This window comes from Scleropages formosus, chromosome 15, assembly GCF_900964775.1.
Source record: "Scleropages formosus chromosome 15, fSclFor1.1, whole genome shotgun sequence".
NCBI classification, from domain to species: Eukaryota; Metazoa; Chordata; class Actinopteri; order Osteoglossiformes; family Osteoglossidae; genus Scleropages; species Scleropages formosus.
In genome coordinates, this window is record NC_041820.1 from 8937363 (window position 1) to 8951352 (window position 13990).

Consider the following 13990-nt stretch of genomic DNA (forward strand, 5'->3'; position numbering starts at 1 on the left):
TTTATTAATTTCACTTCAACACTTTTTCTGGGTTGTAGTTTGTGTCTTATGTATTCATTATGTAGTAACATTTATATCAGCTATTACTTTGTTAATTGTAGAACCTTTTATGACAATCTCATGGTGTGTGGCTCCGTTTTTTTTTTTTTTTTTTTTTTTTTTTAATGTTTAAACCGGTATGTGATATATATATAATATAATATACACACACACACACACAGGCTGAAACTGCTTGTCCTGAGTGGGGTAACAGTGAACCGGAGCCTAACACGGCGTAAGGCTGGAGGGGACACACCCAGGGTAGGACGCCAGTCCATCGCAAGGCACCCCAAGCGGGACTCGAACCCCAGACCCACCAGAGAGCAGGACCCAGCCAAACCCGCTGCACCACCGCACCCCCTGTTATATAGATATGATATGATTATATATAAGCAAATAAGGACCTAATTAATCCCAAAGGAAACTGCTGGAAGCTACAGCAACAGTAATGTTTGAAAAGTGTTGTTAGTATCGTACGAGACTATAAAAGCGGACACGTGTTACAAGCATACAAACTGTGGTAAAGGGTCACACATACCACAGTTGGATCTGGCAGAAACGCTAAGGGTCTCAGTTGTGGGTGTCAAATGGAGGAATGCTGAAGCGATGGTGTGCTGTGCTCATTAAGGAAGTACTTCGCTGTCGGTATGTGCGGTGCGTGCCGCTGTCTGCACTCAGCTTTTCATGGGGTGGGTGGGGGTGTGCGGTTCTGTCCTCTCCACCTGATGCTGGCTGGAGCGCGGCCCGCTCGCTCACCCAGGCGTGCCGCTGGTAATCTCTCAGCTTCCGGGAGGGGGGTCGGCGGCTGCGGCGGAGGCCGTTCCGTTCCCTCGGAGCGCCTTCCGATCCGTCAAACACGGGACGCTCCGAGATGCTCTCGGGGGTCATTTAAGGCCGAGGGTTTGCAAATGAGCCTAATCTCAGTACTGCCACGCCAACAGAAATGTTGCAGGTATGAGAGTGTTGGCAGCATAATTAATTACATAATTAACTCTGCAGTGTAGAACAGCAGTCCAGAGACAATCTAGAGTGAAACATCTCAAAGGTCAGTATCTGACTTGCGTTTCAAGATTCCCTTTACATTTTCTCTGATTAATTCATATTAAATTAATATATTTGCTCATTTATCTCACACATCTTGGAAGCGACTTACACCTTTAGGTTTGTATACCCATATGGGGTCGCGGGGAACCGGAGCCTAACCCGGCAACACAGGGCGTAAGGGGGAGGGGACACACCCAGGACGGGACGCCAGTCCGTCGCAAGGCACCCCAAGCGGGACTCGAACCCCAGACCCACTGGAGAGCAGGACCCGGTCCAACCCACTGCGCCACCGCCCCCCCTACTTGAAGTTAAACAAAATGGTAGATTTATTTTCGGCACCCAATAGAAATTAGCCTGTCTTTTCATCAATATCACACCACCTAAATTTTGTTTCAGGTAGCGGCCAGGATGTGATGTAATTCTCTAATTACACTGGACCAGTAAAGTGGTGTTCTGTAATAAAGCCATTATCACCTGTACAATCTTTTTTTCTCCCCCCCCCCGCACGAGCACTGTGATCATTCCCGGTGCGCGCCATTCGTTTTAACCTAACTGGAATGAGGAATTGATTTCACAGTGCCCCAGCAAGGCATTGAGGAAGAAATAAAATTAAAACAAAGATCAGATCCGAGGTTATGAATTTCTTATCTTAATTACCTTTGTTTGAAATAAATCATTTGTGGCCTGCAGTTCATCTGTTTCTGTATAATAAACCCAATGTGACCTTCATTGATCCCTCCCCACCTCCTCCCCATTCAGTGTAGCTGAGAAACAAACTGAAATGAATGTATTTATAGTTATTTCCCAGGGCAAAGTCACTGTTGACTCTAGTGATAATATCAAGTCTCCACGGCGTCACACGATGCTGAATTTGCATAGCTCGCCAATTCTAAATGTTTGCTTATCGAAGGGGCGTTGGTCTTTCCGCGTAAAGCTCTCCTTGTCCCCCGACTGCGAAATCATAACAGTGTGAAGTATGGATTAAAATATCTGACTCGGAATTGTCGAAGACGCGAGGTGGTCAGCTCTCTTGTATCCTTGTGTAAGGTGTATAAAGTGCATTACTTAAGTAAACCTTGTGCTTTTACAACACGGTCATCTGCAGTGTCAGAAAAGATCGAGTAAGGAAAACACGGCGGCCCGGACGGAGCCCGAGAAATAAAATAGATATTGCGGAGGCCGAAACAAAGAAATGAATTTTATATTTAAGCGGGACCTTGGAAATGGTACGTGTCGAGCCTTTGTAAGCGATGCTGTTACACCTGGAGGATGTCTGCTGCGAGGAGAGGCTTACTGGAGATCAATGAGTGGCATAAAAGGAAACCGAAAGCCGGGGAAAGGTCTCGGGGCACTTTCTCCTCTCGTCACAGGTGAATCCACAGGTGTGAAAGATCAGCGGTTTGTTTCTGTTTCACTTGTTTTTGCAGGGAAATGTAAAGATGTGGGAATTGACAGTGGTATTAGTTTCGTAATCGCTTCCGCAGTATTACTGCAAAGGTGGAGTACAGCAACATTTTTAACTAGTGCGACTGCGACGTTACATTATTACTGCAGAGTTACTTAGGTACTGTACAAAAAGTACTACGTTTTACATTGACAGATTTAAGGCTGACTCTTTTCTCCAAAACAACTTACAGCATTAAGCTACTTGCAGTTATTTCCCATTTTATACAGCCAGGCAATTTTACTGGAACAATTTAGAGTAAGTACCTTGCTCAAGGGTACTACAGCTGGAGGTGGGATTCAAACCTACGACCTTTGGGTTGAAAAGCAGCAGCTCTAAGCACTATGCTATTGACACATACAGGAACGTAAAAGTAGGATCCTTGGAAACGTCTCAGATATACCGTGGTACATTGGTGGCAGCACGGTGATACGGCAGGTAGGAATGGTTCCTTATAGTTCCTGAGCTGTGGGGTCAGACTTGGGTTTGAATCCAACCTGTGAGGAGTTTACATGTTTTTTTTTGCTGTGTTCATGTAGCTTTAACCCAACAGTCCAAAGGTCTGTGTTTCAGGTGAATCGTTGACTCAATTGCCCATTCTATGTGTATGCAATTGCCCTGAATGGATGCTGAATTGGAAAAGTGGTTGCTGGGGATGGATGCGTACTGTATGCTGCGGATAAACAAACAGTGCCTGAAGGCTAATTTGGAGATAGATTGTGTGTGAGAGGATAATTTTGGGATGTAGTTTTTGGACTCAACTCAAGTCTTTTTTTTTTTTTTTTTTTTTTTTTTTTTTATAACTGGGTCATAAATGCACATCTGTCTGAATAACGTTGGAGGGAGAAAAGGCCAGTATGGGTTTTCTGCAGAAGCAGGACACTCGCTGCCCTGATATAACCAGCTCTGCTTTCTGACTTTCTCAAATTTGCACGCTCCCTACAAGAGCTGCTTTAAAAAAAAAAAAAAAAAAAAAAAAAAGAAAAAAAAAGGGCACCGGAGACGGATAGCGAAAGCTGAAAGGACAGCTGTGTGTCGACTACAGAGCCGTACTCAGCACTTTCCCGTGACCACCGAGAGCCTGACAGCACACTCAGTACCCAGCATCCTGCTCCTAGCTGCACCCATGTGTGCCTGTCATTGTTAAAAGCACGAGTAAAATATTTTAAAATATTTCCTTTTGTTGCTCAGCTGACGCTTTAATTCAAAGTGACCAACAGTGTCACCCACTGGCACAACTGAAGTCATCTGACCACCTTGGCAACTTTTATTTCGAAGATACATTTGTCCAGGGCCGCTTAATAGACCGGGTAATGCAGGGGATTGGCCCGTGATGGACTCTTGACCTGCTCGCACCGTATGCCTCCAGGATAGACTGTGGACCACCGTGACCCTCCGCTGAAAGCGCCGTCATTCATAATGGATGGGTGAATTTCTTTGAGGCAAAGGGAGGGTAAGAAGTTCAGACTCTAACGTCTCCAAAGAAATCCAATGAAAAACAGTTTAAAACACTAAATGTTAGAAATAGATGCGTAACACTCAAAGCCCTGCGTAATTAAAGGAGCCCGCTTCCATAGAGCAGAAAAGAAAAAAAAAAAACGGTTGAAATATTTACTTGACGATTTATTTTTAATTATTGTATCTATATGGGTGCCATGCGGTATTGCCGTGCCATTTACAGAGCTGCTCCTTCAGGACGAGACAAGACGGGGCTTTTTTGTGCCGAACAGAATTGCAGATGAGACTCTGCTGGAGGCCATCTCCACATATTTGTAACAGAGATGTGGCACTAGCTTTTTTTTTTTTTTCTTCTTCCCCCCTTTTCCCTCCCGTCTCTACTTTCTCTTCTCAGTTGTCAGCTGCGCGCTACGAAGGACTTTTAAATATATCGACAGCAGCCGCGAACCGTCGAAAGGTCCGGCCTTACGGGGTGCGGGAAGAGCCGTGCGGCCTTGCATCATCCGTACGCCGCCATCGGCGCCGTGTCAGCCGGGTGCCACGTAGCGGAGGCTGTGATTTAAAAACATCTGCGGAGCCCTCCCTCGTGATCTGTTTTTCCATCGACTTGTTGTAGAAGAGCAGTCGAGCAACTGCTATGAGTATGAAATTAAACATAACGCTCCCATTGATCTAGTTCCTATAACAATTCATTATCGAGAAAAAGTGCTGTTCCATGACAGCAAAGGAAGTTTGGCACGCTGTTTGATAGTCTGAAATTTCAAAGCCTCCAAATGAAACCTCATTAATTATGCAGGTATTTGAAGCTGCTGACAGATAGCCATGTCTGTGAAAAATTAATGGTGGCCTTTTCTTTGAATATGAAAAAACACTATAATCTCATAATAACCTAGTTAAAAAAAAATATATATATCTTTTTGTCACGGTCTAATATTGTGATCTTCACGTTTTCCATAATATTTTCAAGCACAAAGTTGGTGTCTTCTTTTAAAAAAGTGGTTAATTTGAATTTTGATTGATCGCTTGTTTAATTGATTGATCGAATGTCCGGGTGCGTATTGATCGATAGGGGCACCGTTTGCGCCAGCCTGTGCCTGAGGTGTTTTGAGTCATTCAGGTGTGTGACTAAAAGAAGCTGTTAGATAAGACATACGATCACTTGGAGATAGACAGTGAATTTGGTGCTGATTAGATGAATCATGCTGGTGTGAACAAATAAACGTCAGTCCCCAAAGAGTGTAATGATGCTGCTGAGCGAAGAACAGCAAAATGATGAACACGGTCTCATGCTGGTGCACAACGGCTGCTCAACGGGGGTAAACGTGGGGGATCTTGTTACTTTCTGTGCTAAACGATCTCGAGGTTTCTCACATGGGAGTGGAGTGGAGGGCAGGGCAGAGCAGAGCACGGTGGGTGGGGCTACTGAGCGACATGAGAAAGGTGCAGAGCTCCCAACACACACACACACACACACACACACAGCATCACAGGGCGCAAGGCTGAAGGGGGAGGGGACATACTCTGGACGGAACACCACTCCACTTCAAGGCACCCCAAGCAGGACTAGAACCCCAGACCCACTACAGAGCAGGCCCTAGACAAACCCGCTGCACCACCGTGCCCCCGAGTTCCGAACAGGAGGTCAGAAATTGAGCTGTTGCATTCTGGGAAACGGAGTGCCCTAAGAATAGGATAGATACTGTGGTACCGTAGTGTTTGTGGTATTGCAGTATTTAGTAATCACTCTTAGCGGTTTCACTCATGGTGTTAGGAAAACAGGGACATATTGGTACCCACAGCTATTGGAAAAATGTGTTTTTGACACTTTCAGAATTTTTCTGCATTATTTATGTATTTTCTCCTGTGTCTGCTTATGCATTTCAGTACAAATCTCATTATGATACAAACAACAGAAATTTACATGCTCGTCCACAGCACGTAGCGTTAAAGAAGACCTTCGTGAGAAACACACTGCAGTTCGAAACCCCAGACATGCGCGAGCATGTTCGTAACTGTCATTTACTTCCACAGGAGTAAAAACAGGGTACGGTTTTGCAGTTTCCGCCTTGCTTATAAAATGCAGGTTTCTTACTGTGTCCTGTTTTCCTGCTGCCATACATTTAGGAACCACAAAAGGTTGCTTGCATAAATGCAACGCCCACATGAACACAATTGAGAGTGACTTTCTTGCCTCAAGACAATATTTAAGGGCTGTTATAATAACATATTCAGTTCTTTTTCCCTGTAACCTTTTATCATTTGAATTGCAAATCAGAGTAAGGCCAAAAGAGAATAGTTGTGCTTTAATTTTTTTTTTTTTTATCTAAAAGGTAAACGCCGAAAGGGACCATGCCATTATATGTACACTGTGTGTGTGTGTGTGTGTGTGTGTGTGTGTGTGTGTATTCATATATAAATAATACACTGTCATCACAGAGGTGTAAGGTCTTGCTATTAGTGCTTTAAAGTGATTCTGCGCTGATTTATCATATGCGTTTGGGGGTTGTCATGTTATTACAATGACTGGCGTGTGACGAATCTCTAATTTCTGTTCTGATTGTGCCCCTTTAAGCTTTCGACGAGCTTCGCAATCAGTTAACAAGATGATTGCAAATCACGCCGACAGACAACATCATGCGTGCTCGACCCTACGCTGCGAAAATGCATCATTTCAAGTTTAATGCTCATGTTTCCCGTGTTGTACGCTGGCAATTTAAGAATAAAATACACGAACGAGTAAGATTAAGACAGTCTGTGATATTAAATGCGGGAACCGTGAGGACAAACAAGTAGCGTAGTTCGGCCTTAAGGTTGTGGGTTCAACTCTCCCTTTTGCTGTCGTTCCCTTGATCAATATAGTTTCCCTCAATTAATAGAGTCAGAATCCACTGCTGTATAGATGGATGAATTATTCCAAAATTTGTCTAATGTTGTAAAGCACCAGCTAAATATGCGCTAATAATCTTTTTATACGATGAATTGGGTGAAGGTTAGTTTGTATTTATTTACAATGGTCATCGGTCCCGTATTGCACTGGTGGTAATCTAATTGTATACCCTGTCACGTGTATGTGATACTGTAGATATTTTTACCTCGGCACCTAGCCGGCACACTGCGCTCATGACGACTCAGAATCGTGGGGTGGATTGGAAAGGCGGTTTGATCGCACCGGCGAGGTGTTTTTTGTGTAAGTTTAACATTGACAAATTGGTTTGGGTCTAATTTTTGAAGTCCCTCGTTTTGCTTTCCGCTCTCGTTTCCCCATTTTATTTATCAGCCCTCAGCGGGAATACTTTCCATATCCTCTTTTACTTCAAATGCTGCCATAACTGCCTTCCCTCCATCCCCAGATTACATTATGCTTGGCAGTTGATGGATAAATTGCTGGTATGCAATAATCAGCTTTGATTTTTTTTTTTTTTATTTATTTATTTTTTCCTTTCCTCATGCTCTTGTATAGTATTTTAAATCTGAACTACATGGGAGCAGGTGAAGTCATCAGAAGAAGAATCTGTGTTTAGTGGGATTTTTAGGATCTCTGCACTTTATCACGTTAAGCAGGCCATGAACCCCTCCCCCTTTTATTTCCCAGGAGTATATATTTATTTGCGTATTACATAGCTGTGTATTATTGTTGCTTATTTAACATGTTTTTTTTTTTTTAAATTGTTTGAATGTAGACTGTGAAGGAGGTCAGAGTTAGTTTTATTTTTCTAAAATTTAATTCCGATGCACATCTGCCCTCTCCGGCTGGAGTTTAACACTTTGAAAAGTTTCGGTGGAATCATGTCTGCAGTGTGGGCTTTGAAACACTGTGGGCAGGACTGACCCGAGTTCAGTCCGTTTCAGCAGGGAACGCGCTTAGCCTAAGGAAGCCCGCTAGTATCACTTGACAAATATTGCAACACACGCAGTAACATTTGGAATTCAACATCGAGTAACGTTTAATCTTTGTCTCTCTCCCCTGTAGTTGAACCACGCTCTCTCAGACTCTGGCTAAAGGTAGTTTACCAGAAGAAAAACAGAAATATATATTTGTGTAATATGTATCTGTACATATTCCACGATTTATATGCAGTTAATTTATTTATTTCTAAGGCATCAAAGATTACTCTTTTTTTAAAAAAATCCCCTGCATTTCACCAGTGTGTGTGTTCTTGTTCCCCTCATTATTAACAGTATTTCCAGTGCAGGGTCGACGTGGTCCAGAGCTTATCCTGGTAGCCTCGTGTACAAGGCAACGTACACCCTGGATGGAACTCCTGTCCAATGCAGTGTAATCACACACACACACACGCACACTCACTCACACGTGCACACATTAAGGGACATTTGAAGTCACCATTTCACCTCAAACACTTGTCTTTGGACTGTGGGAGGAAACCGGAGCACCCCCAGGAAACCCAAGCGGACACGAGGAGGACGTGTGGTCTCCACTCGGACTGAGCGAGATTCAAACCCGCATCTGAACCGCAACCCAGTGCTACGAGGCACCGGCGCTACCCGCTACCCCGCTGTGTCGCCTCGTGTGTTCTCCTGTCTCTTTAAATTTGCAAAATGCATCGTAAAAGGTGCTGCGACAGCATTTTTACAGTGATACGGTGCACTGAGTACAATTACAGTGACTTAATTAAAAAGGAAGTGTCCATTAGTCGCCATACAGGAGTCGTCGTACGCCGCCATAGACGGCGTGGAGTCCTACTGGGTCGCCTCGCACGCATCGTGCTTAGCCCCGGATTGTCTCTCTGTTGACCCCACATTACCCCGTGGTCAGATAGCGGCGGTAATAACCCTGAGCCTCGATTCGATCTCCTTCCGTGCAATGAAGACACGGCCGGATGCGGTAGAGGACCCATGGGCAGAGCTCTCATTAATTCAGCGTTGGTCGCTGAGCGCCGGAGACGTGTTGTCTGCAGCCGCACGCCGCACAGCGCCTCTCAATAAAGCACCAAATAAACTCCAAGCTGCTCACGTAGCTCTTCGCCGACGAGCACATGCGGCTTTGTGTTTGTGCGCTAAGTTCAGCACCTCATATTAAACTGCCATGGAGGTTTATCGTATCGCATATCTTTTTTTTTTAATCCCATTTTCCTTCGCTGCTGTTCTGGTTGTGTCTCAGTAATCCCAGTGCCTGTCCTGGAGTCGCAGAGTGTCGGGCAGGGTATAGCCTCAACGGGACACCGGTCCATCACAGGGCGCTCGCACACGCAGCACACGCAGCACAGTTTAGAATCACAGATTCCCCTGAATTACGTGTCTTTGAGTTGTGGGAGGAAACCCACCTGAATGAAGAGAACAAACTAATTTCACGCCGACTCGGTCGGGTTCGAATCCGCAGCCAGAGCTCGCGAGCTGGGAGACGACAGCGCTACCCACGCTACCACCCTGCCGCTCTCTAGTCAGTACATGCATATCCCAGTACTTGGTTTCTTGTATCTGGTCCACAGTTATTGGTGAAGTAATAATAATAATCATTATTATTAATGACTAATTAATGATGATTAATGCCACTGGATTTTCTTGTATCTAGTCTGTGCTGTCAGGTCTAGGCCTCGACATTCGTTCCAGCCCAATAAACTGAGCCTCTGTTGAAAAATTGTGTCGGCTGTGTGAGAGAGACTGAGACTTACGTTGCTTTAATTTAAAAAAATATAGAAATATTTAAATGTACCATATAGCTGCCATCCTCCTCAAGTCAGTATCAGGCTCAGTTTACTTTAGAAAATCCTTTTTTTTCTTTTTAAATTTTATTTAATATACATGACCCCTCATGAATTTTTAGTGACTAGCAAGCTCTTTGAACCCCAGTACATCTTACGACAATTATAACATAATAAACCTTTTATTTCTGCATTTCTTTAAAAAATATAAAGTGGAATAAATAAAAAATAAAATAAGAAAGAATAAGATTAAAAAAGGGGGGGGTGGGAAAAAAATAAAAAACCATGTTCTTATCCCTATTCCAAATATACCCTTTAAAAAAATGTACAGTGGCAAGGAACCTTTCCATACAGGCCTATGTTTGGTACTACAACTATATGTGCAATTCAAAAAAGTTACATGGACAGGATTGAATTTAATGAAAATGTTACTGTTATTCGTTCTATTTTAATGTATTACACAACTTTTCCCTTGTGACATTAGGCATAATTTATAGTATTTTTGGGGTGGACTGGCGGTGGGCTTGAGACAAATTGACACACTCTGAGACACCAGCTTGGGTGGTGTGGGGTGTGGTTTGGGGGGGCACTTTGTCCTGGTTCTGTCCTAAGCATCGCTGCTACAAAGATGATCAGTAGGTCAGTAGCTCAGCCTTTAACCTGAAGGGAACAAAACGACCTGTTTCCGAGCTCCCGGGCAGTTCTCCCTGCAGTATACCGCGTTTTTCTGGTACTAGAACACCTCATAAGGTGGTCATTTGAGGAACCCTCAAGAACACGAAGAAAATTACCTACTAACTGTGTTTCGGCGTTGACCCTTTTCTGCGTGCTCGAACGTAGATCCTACTTCTATTCTTAGTAGCTCCTGTATTTACATTATTTACATGTACGTTTATTCACTTGGCAGAAGCTTTTCTGCGAAGCAATGTACGTCTTAGGGAAAAATAGAGTGAATTACATCACCGGAAGAAAAGACCTGGATGCAGACACGTGATTCTAAAGTACAGCTAATTTGTCACATTCTGCCATATGAATCGGTGTACATCGCACGAGTAGCTGCGTAGAGGTTTGAATAATATTCTACGTTTCTAATCACAAAATCATTGAACATAAACACGGTGAGGTTTTTCAGGCACGTTTATATGCGATTCCTTAAGAATCATTAGTTGTCGCTCCCCCGTGGCGTTGCTACAGGAGCCGTGTCTGGCAGGCCTCCTTTTGCCTCAAAAACGGAATGAGCTGCTTGTTCCCGGTGGCTGCGGCTGAAGCTGAAAGATCAGCAGACGAGAAGCGGCGCCGTTTTCGTCTACCAGCCCGAGGCGTGTTCTGGTGACACAGCGTGACGGACGGCCTTCGGCGCGCCGAGGCACAATCGGCGGAGCGTCGGAGGCCGCGGCCGCGAGCTGAAGGCAATTGCCGTATTCTGCGCCGCAATAGGCACGTTCCGCAGTAAAAACGATCAACCCGCAGCGCTCCGAGCTCATAGGGTATCATTCTTTGCATAGCAACGCGTCACGCGTTCTGCGGCTTTCAACCCGTCGGACCAAGAATTTCACATTTATAATAGCTTACTGCATGGGAAAATTGCCACATTTGCATCTGCCTCAGTGAGTTTCTTTGCTTCCAGATTCATGGGTCCATGCTCACAGGTGCACTCTGATGTTTTTCTGTATATATATATATGTATGTATAAAAATACATATATACATACACACGCATACAGGTATATACTGCTTATGTTCCATTTCTCCATAGAAAAGACTAGACATGGTGAATTCCACACACCTTTTCTGTTGACTTGATTATAGATCTAGTTTCCTGTTCTATTTTGAGGTTTATTTTTTCTTTGTCTGCGTACACATTTTACCTTATTAGCCAAAGCATGGAGTCTGTAGTTCTTATTACTGTTTATTACATGGCCGTGGAAATCTGTTCTTCTTTTTCAGACCATTATTTTCAGTGACGCGAAGCAACAAATTTTTTTCAAGGTTCTTATTTATGGCGATTTTTGCATTGATTAGGGTTAGTTAATGTTTACTCGTTAAAAATGATGGGTGACCCATTGTAAGTAGTGTAGATACAGCAGTGCAAGTCACCTTGTTGAATGAGGTGTGTGGGCTGATAACACTACACAGAGTTCATTGGAAGTTGTTTTGGAGAAAAGTATCTGCTTAATAAATAAATGTAAATGTAAAACAAATCCCACTAGTTCTTCTGGAGTATCAGTTTTAGTTTGCTACTGTGCAGCTACCTACAACAGTTGGGACATTCTAGAAGACACCAGAACACTCTAGAAAGCAACAGATCCTAAAAAGTACTGGAATATTTTGTGCTTGGAACCTGTTGCCAAAATTTAATAATTTCAGGAATGTGGAATATTTTTCTAAAAACTGAGGTATAGTATGAACTAAAGCAGAAGTATTCTCATCCAACATATCTGAAGGTAAATATCCAAGTATCCAACAAAATTGAATGGAAAAGGCAAAAAGGAAGGTGATAAAATTTTCGTTATGTTGTGTAATCAGTTGTTCATTACCAGTAACAGCTTGTCTAGTTCAGGGTCATGGTGGTGTGGAACCTGTCCTGGAACCCTAAGATGTGAGGCAGGGTAAACCTTCAATGGAATTCCAGTCCATCAAAGGGTTCTTTCTCTCTTTCTTGCTCTTTCTCACTTCACACAAAAACTGCTTAGAGTAATTTAGAGTCACCGATTCACCCAAAACATGTCTTTGGACTCTGGGAGGAACCTGGTGCACCCTAAGGACACCCTCACAAACATGGCGAGAAGATACAGACTCCACAAAGACTCTAGAAGATTCAAACCGAGGCACACGATGCGCTTCGCCACCATGCCGCCAACATGCGAAGATGTTGGATTTTATCGATCTTAAGCGGTTTTGCTGGTGGTCTCCTTCGCCGATGACCTTGGGATCTGTCAGCTGGCACGAAAAAGTCTGTTTTGCTTGGCAACCGTTCTGCACTATCAAAGCATGTCCACAGCTTTGCTTTTTTTAAAATTCATGTCCTAAATCACACTTTTCAGGTGTCAACAAAAAGAACGAAACTTACAGGCTTATGTGTCACAGCGCGATAATGTGTGAATTACCTTTTGTCGGAGCAGTCTACGTTTGACAATGCAAGGTTTCTCCTTGGGAAAACATGGTATTCCCTGTCTCCGTAGCCCTGGGCAGTGGGCTTCAAAAATTCTTCACCACCATCATCCTCTTTTTTTTTTTTTTTTTTTCCCCCCCCCCGTACCATGCATTCGTAATGGGGCATAAAGGTTGGCATTGAAACATCTGTATGCAATTCTACCCTGGCCACCAATGGCACATGGTCTTCCTGTCATTCCAAAAACGTTCACTGACATTTAGCTAAATATCACCCAGCATTTTTATTCTAAGATGACTTTCAACGTGAGATAATCAGCTTTATAATGATTTACCTATTTATAAAGCAGAGTATCCTTACTTTGTCAGTTCAGGGTAAGTACATTGATCAAGGGAAGTACAGCAGGAGTGGGATTCAGATCCAAAGGTAAGCTGACTGACTTTATGCTTGTGAGGCGACGGCTATAATGACTGTTCCACCCGGTGCTCTCCACATTGTTTATACTCCACCCTATCAGTGTTTGTAAGGACCTTTGATCTAAAGGGTTTTTAGGAGTCTTCTTCTCAAGTCTTCATGGCCAGCTCCTGATTTATTCCATATTTCTGAGTTTATGCAGAGCTTTTCTGTATTTCACCTACTGGAAGAGCTGATAAATGTGCTCCGACCCCCCCCGGGACCAGGACGGAGTGATAACGCAGACAGACAGCGAATGTGAATGGGCAAGGGCGTTGAGCGAATAACGTGTGCAATGTGCAAGTTCTTAATTATTATCGAGGAGACAGAGCTTTCATTTTTATCATCTGAAAATGTGCAAAGTAGGTGTTTACTTTTTGCTCTCTTTTTCTGTCCTTTTTTTAACCTACTTTCTGTTGAGTCACAGGAAAGCTTTCAACTGCAGAATCCTAATGGGACACCTGGGGAGGGGGGTTGTGGAGGGGCTTGTAAAGTGCAGGCAAACATGATTTGCCAAATGACTGGAGAGAATAAAATAATTTTTCTCTGCATGTAATTTTGAATTAAGGCATTTTTATGATGTGCTGTTCTTCGTCAAAAAGGTTCCTGCTTATGACGACGGTCGTTTTTACATTTCATTTTCTCCCTCCGCTCTGCTGCGTACCTGGATTTTTATTCAAATTAACTCGCTCTGTTAAAACAATACAACCTATATATGTAAACATTGTGACGTTGCTAGTGAATTTGTGCAGTTTTTGCAATAGTACACAGTATACGGAAT

General features: G+C 43.5%; 1 protein-coding gene across 4 annotated transcripts in view; it reads left to right on the top strand.

Annotated features, from left to right (window-relative positions):
- Positions 1-13990, top strand: part of LOC108918055 (kelch-like protein 29) — a 125283-nt gene that overhangs the window by 42614 nt on the left and 68679 nt on the right. The window lies entirely within an intron of this gene.